Raw genomic sequence first — 15684 nt, forward strand, 5'->3', positions numbered from 1 at the left:
GTACATTTGGTAAGAACTTATACCCCTATATTAAAGGAAATTAAATGCAAATATTTTCTTAAGGTAATAATGCCACAAATTAGATCATCGGTAGGTTAAGATAGTTGAGTCTGCAATTAGGAACACCGAGTAGCTGTAAACTTGCATTAAAAAAAGAGTAAACACAAGTGACACAATAAAATGTACTTAATACATGTACTCGTGAACATTGTGTACATGAGAAGTTAATAGAAATAGTGGTCAATTATATTATATAATTTGGTTCTATACTCTTTTGTGCATATATCCTGAATGCTACCTCTTTGTGATCAACTCCCGTTGCGCCCATGCCGTAAAAAGCGAGAGAAAACCATGTATTCAAACTATACAAATAAGATATGTTATAAGATCGATAAGAAAGTCATTTAAGCATAAGGAAATATATACTTGGGTAGCATATGTTCATACATAGCAATATATATTACAATGCGAGGTAGCATGATAGCCGAAAACAGCTTATTTACATTGGTTTTAGAAATCAATCTATATAGCCCTAGTCTTCTAGTCTATGGGTACGGAGGAGCAAAACATGAAGCCGGTGACACCAGGCAGAGTCATCACTTTCTTGTGGCAGAGCTTTCTCGACATCGTTGATAGACGGACCTGTTTAAGATTGGTGTCACGTAAGGATTTAAATAATGTATTAAAAAAGGCAATAATAATGGCACATGAAACATAATTTGGCCCTAAAGCATATGCTAAATAATGAGGTGTTTACTGATAAGCAACCTTGGTTTGGTATATGTGACAAAAGTTGTTGTTTCATATTAGTTTTCACCATATTCCTACTGTTGTAGTTAGGCTTGGTTAATTTCGAAAGATGATTTGTCATATAAAATAAATATGATATAGATGAAGTGAACACTGCATATAGACATAGAATTAGTGGTTTTATGATTAAACATTGCCAAGATATAGACAAAGTGAACACTGCATATAGACACAAAAATAGTGGTCTTAGGATTAAACATTGTCAACGCCACTGTTGTGGCATGGCGAGGCACACGTGAAGCGCCGCTTGCCTCTATCCCGAGGTGGGCTACTGATCCACCCAGCACGCAGATAGTCGCCTAGATCTCCAAACCAATGTCCTCCCCACAGCACAACTCCACCATGTTGACCGATTTTGCGTACACCATGGATCGGACCAACCACCACCTCAGCATAGCCATCCAGAAGAATATCCTGCCTCCATTCCCACTCAGGTCCATAGTCCTCTTTCTTTTCGGGACTGATACCTGGAATACAAATGCCAATTTATTTGCTGGTGGTAATTGCATTTTCCATACATTTTAAGGGTTCTTCACTCAGGTGCTTGCTAATTTGTGAATAAATGCATCTATGTTCGCACAGTCTGATTTTAGATTACACTGAAATTAGAAAACAATGAATAGCTCATCATGTTATATTGGAATAAAAAATAGAAAGGAAACCAGGGGATGGGTAATCATATATTGGTCTTTGTCTCAAAAGAGGGGAATTACTTGGTCAACAAATATATCTATCTGCACCTTGTACATAGTATAGATACTACAGATATGTGTTTGATGGAAGATGGTTTCAGGGTCTTATTATGACAGCAAAAAAAAATAAACAAACTGATTGTTTGTATATTCAGGGTAGAATTAAGCTCGCAAAATAACATTATGCCAAATGATAAGCATGTATGAGGAAAACTAAAATGTTCAGTAAAGATTTATCTAGGACATATGATGTAGTGACTTTTCCTGGACGAACACATTTCGCAACAATTTGAATTATCCCAAATACAGGCCGCAAAATTTGTTCATCGTGAGGTTATCAAGATTCACAATATAGCTAAGATAATCTGTGCATCACTGATTTATGAAGATAAGAAATATGTCCGGCCCTATAGAACACCATTCATCTTGGTAACCTTAATTATCATAGCACACACATTTGGTTGAGAGCACAAAAATATGTGTTGAGGATTTGGGCAAGTGTCATTCCTGCAGTAGAAAAGAAATTTCCAGCATGTCTGCCACTACTTTTTCCTGAAGATGCCACTACCTATTGTGAAGTTTAATATCAATAGACCAATATTCATTTCAAACTACGAAAATAGAATGCCGACAGAGACCAATGATATTCGGGCAAGTCTAGCGAGCGGCAGGCTGCTCGGTTGCCGTACCGAGCGGCCGGCCTAAATTCTAAATTGTGTGCACGTATTATTTCTGTCTATGCTACAGATTTGGTTTAATAGTCCATTTTCCTGCTACGTATTAAATGCTAGCATATGCATCTCCTCTTGTGCATGCATATGCATGTGCATGTGTTTGTTCGTATTTATTTTGTGATTTTAAAATTTTAAAAAGGCATAACTTTCAATCCGTGTGTCGAAATTCAGATCCGTTTTCATCGTTGAAACCCTCGCGACGTGTTCTTCAAAAGTAGATCCCATATGGGGTTGTTTCGATGAACTAGTCTTCCTGCCAACTAAACGTCAATGTGTGTGCAACTAGACTACATTGCCGCGCCAACTGAGCATATATGTGTGTAACTAGTCCTGTCAACTAAATATCAATGTGTGTGCAACTAAACTACATTGCCGCGTCAATTGCGCATATGTGTGTGTGCAACTAGTGTCCTGCCAACTAAACATCAATGTGTGTGCAACTAGACTAAATTACAAGCCAACTGAGCATATGTGTGTGCAACTAGTCCTTCTGGCAACTAAACATCAATGTGTGTGCAACTAGACTACATTATAAGCCAACTAAACATCAATATGTGTGCAACTAGACTAAATTACAAGCCATGTAGTACTAAAGTTGGTTTTAAAAAAAGTTGCATCATGTAGTACTAAAGTTGCACAATGCAGTACTTTAGTTGCATCATATAGCATCAAAGTTGGCATCAAAAAAATTTCGTCGAAACATACCCATGCGGGATCTAGTTTCGAAGATCTCGTCGCGATGAATCCAACAGTGAAAACGGATCTGAATTCCGACGTGTGGTTTAAAAGATATGACTTTTAAAAAATTTAAGAGGCCAAAATAAATGTGCCTGAATCTGTTTCTCAGACTAGTCTATGCGCATTTAATACTAACAAAAAACATTCACTAGCTGACAAAAAAGATACTCCCTCCGTCACAGTTTACAAGTCCTACGCGTATACCTAGGTTACCAATTTTATTACCCTAATATAAACTATATAACACAAAAATTATACCTTTTGAAAATAGAACATCTGAAGTTTATATTGGTATATTTTTTGTAATATATGACTTGTATTAGGTTAGTCAAATTGACTACTTAGGGGTACGCGCACGCCCTGTAAACTGAGAGAGAGGAAGTACACATGTGAGTAACAAGCCGGCCGCCCGTTCCTACGAAAAAGTGCGCGTGCACTTTTAAGATTTTAGGATGATATTCAACTATCTAGTAATCTCATGAGTTAAAAAGAGGAAAGCAAGACTATGGAAACATATGGGTGATTTGAGTACAGTTCAAACAAAACCTACATAGGTATACATAGGTTGCCATATGGAGCTGTAAACCAAGACAGAGGCTACCCAAGGCAGAACATCAAACAGTGACAAAAGAACATCAAAGCATTATATAGAACACTTGGCAATACACAGAGCAGAGAGCCTAATGCTTGAACTCTGATAGAGTTATCAATTTAAGCTTTAAACACTATTGTGAAGGAGTTTTACCCAGGCTGCAGCACCAGAGTACATGAATCCAAAAAAACTAACCATTAGAATTAAGTCCCATGAGCCTAGTATTTAGAAACCTATAAGTCTGGGTGAACATAAGATCATTCAGGGCACGGTGTAGGAGAATCAAACACTATATGCAGTCCATCAAAATTCAGTCTTGTTCGAAACATGGAATATCATCTGTAGCTAACAAGATCAACCATCAATGAGTCTACAAACATTCAAGAAATCAAAATCAGATTGTCAAAGAACCTATGCAATCAAGAGGAAATAAATGGGAGGAAGATGGCACAAAAGTACAGCTGCAGAAATTGTACAAATAGATGGCTAGGCAAGAACTTGATAAACTATTCTTGCCTGCGATTGAAGCAGCAAGTAAGAGGCGGTGGAAGAGGACGAAGAAAGCTTACCTGGTGGTCGGCAGATTCAATGCTTGGCGAGGGCGGACACGGGAAAGGTGAGGCCGGGGGCGGAGGGGCTGGGGCCCCGGAGGTCGGCGTATCTGTGCCGGAGGTCAGCGGTAGATACACCACCAACCCATGAGCAAATCCAGCGCCGCCGCCGTCGCCAGGAAGCTCGCCTCCGACCTCGTAGGGAAGAAGATACTGGGAGTAAGTGCGGTTTATGATTCTATATGTGCCTGTATGTGTATTAATTTCTAGCGAGACACACAATGATCATAGTAACTAAATGATATGTGTTGTGTAGCTATTTCTAAATAGAATAGCACCTGAACTTGCTTTGCTTGTACTATTTGTCAAACAGCAAGAAAACAGGGGATCAACAGGTGTGTGTATTTATTAGGCAGTATGCATAGTGTCAGCAGAAAACAAATTTCGTTCTCTGCAGGCAGCAAAAAAAATTCTTAAAATAGAGAAGAGGGAAATAGAGCGGACACATTACATGTATACTATACCATTATTCAACATTTCATGTCTATGATCGAACAATGAGCACTAATTTGGTAATTAGAAGGTCATGTCACGCACAACAGATACAAGCAATGACAGATCCTTAAACTGTCAGAACTCTTGAGCAAAATTGAACATGACAAAGCATTTAAGGTGCCAGGTTTGAGAGGTGCAACAGTGAAAATTGAACACGACAAAGCATTTAAGGTGCCAGGTTTGAGAGGTGCAATAGTGTCACCTCAGAAGAATGTGGGCCTTGACGTCCAGGATGGTGCAGTACATGAAGCGCTCTAGGTTGGACGTCTGCCACCCGCCCTCAACCCTCTACGAGTGAAGTTTGGAACAGGGCTAGAACGGCCCAAGTTATTTTTTGTCGTCATCCAACAAATACCGGTAGGAACTCTTCGCGTTCAATGGATGAATCATTTTATCCTATTTCAAAATACTAATCAAAAGCTGATTCTTCTTACAATGACATGCCACATTTAAGTTATGCTTCAGTTAATCCTACCACAATAAAACTAACCCAGTAGTATATATTCAAAAATTTCAGATTTCAACACATGGACCATGGCAATCTGTGGTAAAACAGGAGAAAATGCTCATCACTATGTATTAATCATAGTTTAGGATATGAAAATTTTGCTTTGCAGTCATCTATATGGCTGCATTGAGTAATGACTAATTTTGATATCCTGCAATATGGATCCTTATAAACAGGATAGATACTTCTTTCTGGAACAAAAATTAATCAAACATTGTCGTATATTTAGGAACCATACAAATCTACAAAGTATGCAGCATAGTATATATATATGCATCAAATGAAGTCTCTTTCCCTACAGGATGATATTCCTATCTACGAACCGAAGGAGGCCTAAACAACAACTCAGTTTTAGGCATCACTGCAGAGCGCCGGCGGCCGGAGATGGCGCCGTCTCTGCTAGCTAAATAAGCATCCAACACAAAAATGAGCTGATCACAAACACAGATAGTTTCAATACCCAAATATGTATCGCCATAACTCTAGTTCTCCAAACTGAGGAACCAACAAAGCCTATCTTTCATTTCAAGAATACTTCAAGGTGAATATGAAACTCCAAGGCTTACATTTGCAGTAAATTTCACAACTATATTCTTTCTGCTAAGATGTCATCTATAATCGTAAAGGAAAACTGCATGAAAAGGTAAAAACAATGATAAGTTTATACGAGTTAGATAATGTGCCTCGTTGATGTGCATTCCTTAAATCCATTGCCATGGAAGTAGCTGATGCACTCAACCTGTTTTTCAGGATGATCCATCACCTAAAGAAAAGTGAGAACACATTAATAATTTGAAGGTGTTAAGCTACATCTGCGTAATAAAGTGTAGACTTAAACCAATGTTTTTCTTTGAAAGGATAGCAGGGATATGCCCCAAAGCTAGTTATCCACGATACATTTATTCTGTAAAAACTAACAAATAAAGACCAGTGTATCAGCAAACAATATATCTTTGGTTAGGATCGTAATATAGAATGGTGCAGTTTACTATCCGGCCCTGATTCAGAAATCAAAGCATATGTGTGCGTGAAAAACAATGGCATGTTTATCTTGCAAGATGCGTGGGAACCTCACAAGAATCAAATGCCTAAAGGATCTCCTCCCCACTGGATCCAGTGTCAGCAAGTCCCTGAGATGATGAACACGGTGAAAACAAAATTGAGCACCATAGAAAAATTGGGAATAAGGCAACAGGGAAAAAGGCTAGACCGGAGCATTGGACCTAGGCGATGACTACGAACCTGACGGTTGTGATGGATGACGAGGACCTCCTCCTCCTACTTGATGTGGTGATGTAGGAGAAGGGCCACCCCTGCTCCTCCACAAGCACCACAAGACCAGGCCACCCTTGCTCTTCGGCGCCGGCGACCTGCGCCAATCCGGAACCACGACACACCTCTCCCACGGCGGTGACCTGCGTTGATCCGCAACCACGCCCCACGGCGGCTGCAACGGGCCGTACGCTCCTCACGCCTCACGACCAGCGCACTGGCGCCGGCGGGGAGAGGAGAGGAGCCAACGGGGAGAGGCACGACCAGCGTGCTGGCGCCGACGGGGAGAGGAGAGGAGCCAACGGGGAGAGGAGCCGACGGCCGTGGCCTCCTCTTCCTCACGCGTCTGTCCTCTCCTCCTCGCTCTCCGCACGCCGCGACCCACACACTCGCGCCGACGGGGAGAGGAGAGGACTCGGCGGCGGTAAGAAGGGATGAGGGTAGCGGGAGGAAGAAGAGGACAGGAGGTAGGGTCCGGCATGGGGCAGAGGAGAGCGGCGGCGGCAGGCGGATCCGGCACGGGGCAGAAGGAAGGGGTGGTGGCGGCAAGGGGGGCTCGGGGGGACGCGGGGGCGGGCGACGGCTAGGTTTCTCCATTGCAGCGGACACAGTTTTATACACCTGGCAGTGGCAGCAGCACGTTTATAGAGCGACGTGGAGGCAACGGTTCTGCTTGTGATGGATGACGAGGACCTCCTCCTCCTACTTGATGTGGTGATGTAGGAGAAGGGCCACCCCTGCTCCTCCACAAGCACCACAAGACCAGGCCACCCTTGCTCTTCGGCGGCGGCGACCTACGCCAATCCGAAACCACGACACACCTCTCCCACGGCGGTGACCTGCGCTGATCCGCAACCACGCCCCACGGCGGCTGCAATGGGCCGTACGCTCCTCATACCTCACGACCAGCGCACTGGCGCCGACGGGGAGAGGAGAGGAGCCAACGGGGAGAGGCACGACCAGCGTGCTGGCGCCGACGGGGAGAGGAGAGGAGCCAACGGGGAGAGGAGAGGAGCCGACGGCCGTGGCCTCCTCTTCCTCACGCGTCTGTCCTCTCCTCCTCGCTCTCCGCACGCCGCGACCCACGCACTCGCGCTAACGGGGAGAGGAGAGGACTCAGTGGCGGCAAGAGGGGATGAGGGTGGCGGGAGGAAGAAGAGACCAGGAGGTAGGGTCCAGCATGGGGCAGAGGAGAGCGGCGGCGGCGGCAGGCGGATCCGGCACGGGGCAGAGGGAAGGGGTGGCGGCGGCAAGGGGGGCTCGGGGGGACACGGGGGCGGGCGATGGCTAGGTTTCTCCATTGCAGCGGACACAGTTTTATACACCTGTACTTGCCTGTACGTGAAATTACGAAAATGCCCTTGACGGGGCACGAAAATTACAGGCGGTGGCAGAAGCACGTTTATAGAGCGACGTGGAGGCAACGGTTCTGCCTACAAGTTCTTCAAGGTTTATATGTTCAATGATAATCAAAAGAAGGGACCATTAGTCAGGTTCCATTAACCAAATGCTTCACATACATTAACCTATATATGTTGATAGAGATGCATGGGATTCGCAAGTAGATTTAGCATTTTAGTCTCATGACATTCATGATTTTGAGATCCAACCTTTGACTAGATTATATATCACACCCACTAATGGTAGAGCCCTAGAACTATTTGAATGCCAAATATCCTGGACGATCAGCCTTTAGTTTGAACTTTGGATCCATTTAATATCTCCAGTTAGCATGTTTTATAAATAATATCCAATTCTGTAGCGCTAGCCCGAGCCTTGAACACCATTCTTTTTTCTAAAACCGACATCAACATTCATTCAAATTCATCTCTTGTTTCTGTAATACATGCTTTCAAGGAAAAAATATATAGGGGATAAGTGCTATGCATGTTAGCTAGCAGAAATCTTATGTGTTTGAGTTTGTAATCCATATGAAACTAATAATTTTGTCACGAGCAGTCTGAATTTTGATAGGACCCTTGCCCAGATCACATAGTTCTAGCTGTCTCTATATTGGTCCAAGGTTTGGCAGTCCGTGTTTAATTCCCTGTTTGCTCCCTGTTTGATTAAAATCCATGAGCAAACAAGTTCTGTTTCTCCTTGTTTGGTTCAAGTTTGAAAGTCTGAATTTGCATAGGACCCTTGCGCAGATCACATAGTTCTAGTTGTTCATATTATTTTATTTTATATTGGCTGTAAATGACTTTCAGTTGTTAGCTTTCATAAAATTTAGTCATGTTAATAGTATGATATGGTGATGGTGGTCCTATGTCCTGGTTGATATTACCATGTTTGATAATATTTCTCTTATTATTTTATTTCCACAAATATCATCATGTTTTGCCATTGATGTAATACTACATTCCTTCACGGAAAGCAAACATTTCAGTTGCTGTTGTGGTCCTCTTATTATTGTTATTCAGAGTTCAAAAACCATCAATCTCAGGAATACCGTGACCATGTATTTGATTCTATTGAAGACCCAATATATGATAAGGTGCTATTTTCATTTGCTATGCCGGGCAACCATTTAAAACTCTATCCAATTCATAATTTGAATTACTGATGTGTGTTCTTTATGGCTGTACTCCCTTTTATGGGAGAGGGGTGTTTTTTGTCATGTTTCTAATGCGGAATTTAAAGTCATGCTCGCATATTTAAGTGTATTGTTTTTCTTAATTCCAGAATGTGGTGATAATTAGCTAAACTGGAGTAGTCTTGATCTATTCCTATTTTGCACATCGAAACATTCGAAACATTGCCTTTTGAGTTTGTTGATATGAACTTTTGTTGGCTGTCATATTATAACTGAAAAGTTCATATAACTAATCTGGCCTTAAATCATACATGAGAAGTCCATTGTTGAGTACAAGCGCTATATATTTGGAGAGGTAATGCACCACTCAAACAGTACTCTCTGCCATATGTAGTACAATCAACAACAAAGTTGACATCTCAGGTCTGAGTTATGTTGAACTTTTTGATCTTTTTATTAACCACGTCGGTGGCTAAAAGAATTCATGAGTAGTAACACAGACTAAGAAATTGCTATTTATCTTATCTATCCTAAGAAACCAGAGACTGAATTTTCCGACACGGAAGAATTCCTTGAGAGCACATCAGCACCTGAAGCTGCTGCTCTCACAACTCTACATTTTTTCTTCTTCTTTCCGCACACCCGATAGCCCAAGCATGCAGGAGCAGCAACATAAGGTCGTGATGTGCAACCTCAACAAAGCGCTCTCACTGCAACGAAACTACCCGAGCATCTCTGACGACAGCGTGCTTGATATTGAAGTTGAAGAGAGTAGCACGGTTAATGAGCTGAAGCCGTATGAAAACATTAACTTTTATTAAAAATAAAGATATTTCCATGTTGCACAATGACACAAGGATATTAAAACTGGATATAAAAAAGGTGCACAATAACACATGAAGCAGGTTGTGCCCCTTTTATCGCCCGATGCAACGCACGGGCATTTGTACTAGTCTCTCCCTAATAATAAAGTACGGATTGACTCTGTGGGTTCACCGTCACAATGCGCTTTTTCCTGTGATTTTACGCTTTCACTTTGAATTTGAAAACTTATTCGAGGTGGTACTAAAACCGTTTCGTTCGCTTCTTACCCCCGATTTTATGAAACAGCCCATCGAGAAAAAGGCCAAGCGAACGGAACGGCCCATGAGCCGTCCCCTGTCACCTATGTGGGGCCCTGGTGCTCACCTTTTCTTAAAAAAAGATGATTTAGGCCCTGTTATGGTAATAATAGTCCCACCTTGCTACTTCGCACCCAATACCATCAACGTTTATACGTCGTCGGCGTTGCAAGTCAACAAGCAGAGGACATGATGGGACAGAGGAATTAATCACAGAAGTGGGAAGAGGAAGCAAAGGAATACAAAAAATCCCCAATAATCTAGGAGGTTACAATCCACGCAGCATTGGGGTGCTTCCATGAAGAAATTGGATTAGCACAACCAGTAGCGTCCGGGCGCCCGTCCGTCGTATCATCAGATCCTTCTGGCCAGCGGCGGCGCGACGACCAGACGACGTCCCCGTGGTGACGCTTGCGGCATGCGGCGAGGCTCCCGCTCATGGCCAAGGGAGAAAGGAGAGAGGAGAGCGGTTGGAGAGAAGGGGGTGCACACGTAGGCCGGGCATGACTGAATCATCGGCTCCGAGAGAGGAGGTTGGTCAGGTCGGCAAGATCAGGGGCGGGATGGAGGAGGTGTGATCGCGCGCGTGCTCGATCCATTCTTCTTGGTGTGGAGGAGGGCGAAGAAGGAGGAGCAGCGCTCCTGGGTGGGTTGTTGTTGGGTGCTGGTGATGAGGAGCGGCGCTGTGCAAGAGGATAGCTCGGTGGGGAATTTTTGTGCTCTATTGCTTATTTAAATGGCTGCACCGACTAGAAAAGCTACTGGATATTGCTATGTGTGCTACCCACTGCAAATTGTTTCCTGAAGGAAGACCTATTATAATTACAGTGTTGCTAGGCAGACGACATTTCTTGGCCGACTCTTGGACGACACAGGTCATCAAACCGTCCATGACAAGATCAAGCTGCAGCATAGTCGTTTGATTATCTGTTGTTTTCACATTGTGCGTGTGAATATCGTGTGTAGAGTAGTTTCGTTATAATTACCTGCTGTTGTTTGTTTGCAACTATCATAGTTTAATGTTTATGCCTACCACATTTTGTGAACACATTATCAGATACAATCATTAAAACTGAGTGAAATGCTTCAAGGAGCGTACACGTGATGGATGGTGTACGTGGCCTCCATATGAAATTTACCAAAACATATTTGCCTTTTTCATGGTGATGATGGGGAGTGAGTGCGGTTCGGTCTTTGGGCCAAGTTCAAGTAGTGCAGAAGAAAATGAACTTTATATAATCTAGCAAACCAAGCAACCAAATTTTCTTGAAAAAATATATTAACATAGTAAAAACCTGTTTGCTTTCAAATATTAACAAAAAAAGTATATAAACAATCCGACTTCAATGCACCACTACTCTTTCATTCAAAATAAATTTGATTGCATTTAAATCTTTTGAAAATTCTAAGTAAAAACTTTTGATTAGTTATTAAACTCTCAAATAGTATACAACAATTTCACTGTCTGTGTATCCTGCTAGAAACAATTACACAATTGCTCTTCCACCAGATGATAGTGCTAAGATGAAAGAGGAGCCATCAAAGGACATGCCAATGACTTTCTCAACTTTACACTACATGGTCTGGACACCAACAATTCTTTTTTTAATTCCGGACACCAAGCGTGTGTTTGTTTTGATAAATAGTGTTTCAAATTCTTCTTATTTAAAAAAAATCATGCTGTTAAATATGTTCACGCTTGTTTTAAAATGCACAAAACTCCCAAAAATGTTCCAATTTATTTTAACTAAACCATTTTAAATTGATCACAAAATTTTCAAAATTCATATCTAAAAAACATGTGTTCAAAAGAAATGTTTATCTTCAAAAGATGTTTTTGTTCTAATAAAAAGATTAAAAATTTCAAAATTGTCTAATTTTTTTATAATAAAGAAATATTTGTGTTGTTCGGAAAGTAAAAAAATAAATTTCTCAACTTTAATGCACCACTACTCTTCTTATTTAAGATAAATAGTGTTTCAAATTCTTCTTATTTTAAAAAGTCATGCTGTTAAATATGTTCACGCTTGTTTAAAAATGCACAAAACTCCCAAAAAAATGTTCCAATTTATTTTAACTCAACCATTTTAAATTTATCACAAAATTTTAAAAATTCATATCTAAAAAACATGTGTTCAAAAAAATGTTTATCTTCAAAAGATGTTTCTGTTCTAATAAAAAGATTAAAAATTTCAAAATTGTCTATTTTTAAAAAATAAAGAAATATTTGTGTTGTTCAGAAAGTAAAAAATAGAACCGATTACTAGACTATTCCATGCACCACTACTCTTTCATAGATGAAAGTTGTTAAGGTGACTTATTTACATCCACGCGTCATACTCTGAAAATCGATAACATTATAAACTTGTACCGATGTTTATCAGAAATGGATATAAAAAATGACGCGCGCTGTTACACAACACATGTTTTTATGAATTTTTGGCCCGTTGCAACGCACGGGCATTTGTACTACTACTAATAATAATAATCTATACCTACTAATAAAAAAATAGGTATTCTTGGTCCGTCATGCTATTTCATAGACAACTCCCTGATGTTTTTGACATTAAACCCGTAGTACATTTTTTTAAAAATGTTGATATCTTCTAAACCGTAACTCCAAATTTAACATGTCATATATGGAATTTGATTAGAAAAATATATGGAATCTGAATATGATGTCATTTTACCTATTAACCATTAAAAAATATTATCTATGGTGCAATGTTAATCAACAGTGCATTATTCGTCTTTCTTTCATATCGGTACTGATCCGGATTATGGATGAACATCTCAGCAAAGTCAGGATTTGAGATGAAATTCATATCGGTACTGATCCGGATTGTGGATGAACATCTCAGCAAAGTCAGGATTTGAGATGAAATTGAAAATCACTTGCCCATTTCTGTACACGTATTAAATCTACATGCAAGACGTGTTTAAATAGAAGACATGTGGAATCTTGAACTTTTACTTTTGTAGGAAAAGACCATCTTTGTTTGAGCTGTAACTACAAATACTCAGATTATAGACTTTTTGTAAATGAAGAGCGCGTGGTATTCTTTTTTCCTATTGCAACGCACGGGTCCTTTTGCTAGTCTATTCCTAATAATAAAGTACGGATTGACTCCGTGGATTCACCGTCACAATACGCTTCTTCCCGTTTTACCTGCATAATACTATTATCTATACGTACGTGAGGGTTGCGATCTTTTTCTCGCACATTGCTCCGTTGGGCCTCGACTGGCTGCATCCTGGGCTGCGTCCGTGGCCCAGAAGAAGGCCGACAAAAGCCAACGGTGCGTTAAAAAAGATTTTAATGGGTATAAGACTCGAACCTGGGTTAGGAGGAAAGCGCATGCGTTTTAGAAACCAACTAAGCTAGCCAACATTATTGAGCAAAAACAAACTTCTATATCTTTGTACCTTCTGTTCGTCTGTTCTCCGCTGAGTTTGCCCGTCCGTTTCTTCGTCCGTCTACCAGATTTCATTGCCCGCGAAGCCTCTGTCACCCACGAATCAGAATACAAATACAAATCTCAGTTCAAAAAAAGAATACAAATACAACTCAATTCGAGATCCTATTCTTGCTCGGACGGTTGTCATCGGGAACCTTCTCCCCCTCATATAATTGTTGTCCCTTGGACGTTCCACGATTAAGTTAGACCATCGATTCGATGATGATGATCTTGAGTGCTTCACATAATCGATCGCAAGTCAGGTCCCCCACATCCGACCAATCGGAGGAGCGAGGCCGGCGAGGAAGGAAGGGCAATGCAGTGTTCTCGGCTTGCCGCATCAAGGAGGCACCGGGCCACTTCTGTGATGCCATCGTGCTTGCCTATGCCTCGCTCCACTGGTACAACAAGGTGCTCGCAACGAAGACCGTCTCGCTCAAGTTCGACTGGGCCAATGGCTACTACCGCCTCGAAAGCAATCGAAGGAGAAGCAGGGGTTTGACCTTGAGGCTGGTCGATGATACATGCCGCCACATGTTGGCGAATGGGCCAATAGCAGCACCGACCGCAAAGGAGGGCCATGGGGATGGCGCCTCCTTCTCTCCAGCCTCCATAGCAGCGGCGCCTGCAGTCCTGCACTAAACCTCGCGTGTCGCGGGAAACTGAGCAGCAGCTGGCCACTGAAGTTGTCAAGGTCGCAGGCTCGTGGAGACTACGCCCCACCAGGTCGTCTTGGCCGCTTTGGAAAGAAGAAGAGGCTCGACAACGTGGTCGAAGGGGAGGGAGATGTGGCTGGAGACAGAATAAGGTAGATGAGAGCTGATCCATGGCTGCTGAAGGAGTTGGTCATGGCGGCGTCGACGGCGACGCAAGTGTGGTGAGTTTCACTGGTCATCAAGTCTAGAAGCTTCCCTGCAAGTCGGGACTCGGGACATGTGTGGTTTTTGTCCGTCGCTAATTTTTGAATCCACCTTCAGTTCAGGATTAGCCATGGAAGTCGAGACATGCTGGATCCTAAGAGACTCACCGGAACATATTTATATAAAGTCCTTCTAGCTGACTAAATCCGGCCATATATCATACTATACCTGAACATGATCATGCAGTGATTAATAATCCAACAAAGAATCTTATATCAGGGAGCTCGTTCACAAGAGAAGCTTGAAAACATCAAACGAGCCCTTGAGAGATGAGATGTGCAGACCAAATTACCTAATTTTGAGGCAGACCATGGGGCACATGTATGTTATGGGGATCGACTACAGTGTTTGTAAATTTCAGTTATCATTCCTACATTTATTTTCCTTTTTTTACTGACATATTTTGTCTTAATTTGAAGTTGTACATGCACAATATGGTATATCACCCAACACTTTGCATGGATTTCTAACTTTCTTTGAAACAGGAGACATCAGGCAATCAATTCTTTTGTCTGTTTCTGCTAATGAACATGTTCACTACTCCTAGCCTAATATTGACGTGTCTAATATTTTGGTAGGCAAAGTCAGCAGATGACAACACATATGTCAATGGATGAGGAATTTTCGTTACTTGATAATCTATCCAGATTTGCATACCCATCTGATACTAATGGTTGAAACACATTTTTTTGGTATGTTATATTCATAGTATCATAACTTTTTTTATAGTTATAGTTTAGTGCCATTTCTTGTTCTTTGATAAATGGAGATTGTCGTTATCTTGTATTTTGCTTCTTTGCTTTATGATGTTTTAGTTCAAGAATGCACATGGGTAACCTATCTAAGGACAATGGCACACTGTGAAGAAAGGGCTCAGAGATATGCAACTGAATCAATTGATGGATTTAGCTGCCATCATACTTTGTGCCTATTTGGGTTATTCTGCAAAAGAGATTCTACACACAACCTAACATTTTTTGCGAGAATAAAGACATGACAAATTTGGGTTGTTCTTTGTAAAAATAATAATCAAGTTTGATGTCAATTTAAATGTGTTGTGTTTTTTAGGAGCAGGGTGCGGCATACTTTTATCTCCCGTTACAACGCAGGGGCATATGTGCTAGTCTCTCCCTAATCTATCCCTAATAATAAAGCACGGATTGACTCCATGGGTTCACCGTCACAATACGCTTATTT

General features: G+C 41.5%; 1 long non-coding RNA gene across 5 annotated transcripts; it reads right to left on the bottom strand.

Moving 5' to 3' along the window:
• Window positions 1-378: 378 nt before the first annotated feature.
• Window positions 379-7043, bottom strand: LOC125525886 (uncharacterized). Of its 5 annotated transcripts, none has more exons than XR_015610875.1 (5): window positions 6423-7042; window positions 6256-6310; window positions 4136-5943; window positions 1062-1277; window positions 379-642 (listed from the first exon to the last, which is right to left on the bottom strand). It is a non-coding gene; the product is annotated as an uncharacterized LOC125525886 (long non-coding RNA). The 5 variants fall into 5 exon arrangements; XR_015610874.1 differs by having other exon boundaries at window positions 1009-1277; XR_015610872.1 differs by lacking the exon at window positions 379-642 and having other exon boundaries at window positions 911-1277; window positions 4136-5068; window positions 5864-5943; window positions 6423-7038.
• Window positions 7044-15684: the final 8641 nt, after the last annotated feature.

This window comes from Triticum urartu, chromosome 7A (genome assembly GCF_056163025.1).
Source record: "Triticum urartu cultivar PI428250 chromosome 7A, HENAU_Tu73, whole genome shotgun sequence".
NCBI lineage: Eukaryota > Viridiplantae > Streptophyta > Magnoliopsida > Poales > Poaceae > Triticum > Triticum urartu.